We start from the raw sequence: 1,207 nt of genomic DNA, 5'->3' as shown, positions 1-1,207 counted from the left end.
GTGTGTATAGGTCAGTAGGTCAGATGTTAACTTCAGGTGTCTTCCTCAATTGCTCTCCACTTTATTTTTCGAGGCAGAGTCTGTCACTGCGTCCAAAGTGCTCTAACTCTGATAGCTAGACTGACTAGCCAGTGAGTCTTGCTGGTCTTCATGTTTCTGCCTTCCCAACACAGGGATTACAGGGCCGCACCACCATGTCAGGTCAACATGCTTGCCTTGCAAGTACTTTATTAACTGAGCCATCTCCCTAACCCTGCACAACAGATTTTCAATACTTCCTCTCTTTTGAGATGAAGCTACTAAACCTCAGTGATAGTGTCATGCTTTGTGATGGATGAGAACAGGATCTGGCCCCTGCTTTTGACCCCTGGACTTTGCTCCTCACCTGGATCATGAGTTTACCGAGTACTGAATTTCCACTTACTTAGACTCCCAAGAAGAAACTAGCAAGCGCCAAACATATTTAAAAACAAAAGGACCCAGCTGGCTACTTTCAAATATTGTCTGCTTCTTCCAAACACTGACCCAACTCCCATTTGTTCACTACTTTAATTAAAAAAATCAGTGTTTAAGTTATGGCTGTGCCCATATTTCCATGTGACAATAGCATTAAAATAGTCTGGTGAATATTTGGTTAAAAATTATCTGGAAGAAATATATGTGACTATGTCTGTATTCATATAAGAATATCATTAAGGAAAATGTATTCATTTCAGAAATTTTTATATTTGTTAAATAACATGAGAAGAAAAGTAGTTTGAGTTTAAAGTTCAGTCCGCTTTTCTCTGGTTCTTCATATTTCTTCTTCCTCAGGAGAAAAGTTAAAACCAAAAGAAAACTCCTTAAAGGGACTGAGAGCACGCTGTAAAACATGACTTCACTGCTCCAGAATGTGAGGTTCTGGGAAGCAAGGACTCTCTCCATCACTGTGTCCTTAGCACTTCCACGGCCCCAGATACTTACATCTGCGGAACAAATACACAGACCATCTAGCTTCCTACCCAGCAGCCTCCTGATTTCTATGGCCGAGAGCATTTGTTCCACAACTCCAGACCCAGCATCTTCTGGGGACCAATTGTGGTCTTTTAAGAGTCAAAACCTGGTCCTTTTCCTCCTACTGGGTTATCTCATCCAGCCTTAATATGAGGGGACGAGTCTAGCATTACTGCAACTCGATAAGCCATGTTTGGATGATATCCCTGGGAGG

The sequence above is a fragment of the Microtus ochrogaster genome, unplaced genomic scaffold (genome assembly GCF_000317375.1).
Source record: "Microtus ochrogaster isolate Prairie Vole_2 unplaced genomic scaffold, MicOch1.0 UNK5, whole genome shotgun sequence".
NCBI classification, from domain to species: Eukaryota; Metazoa; Chordata; class Mammalia; order Rodentia; family Cricetidae; genus Microtus; species Microtus ochrogaster.
The sequence above is the reverse complement of the archived record's forward strand: the minus strand, read 5'-3'. Positions refer to the sequence as shown.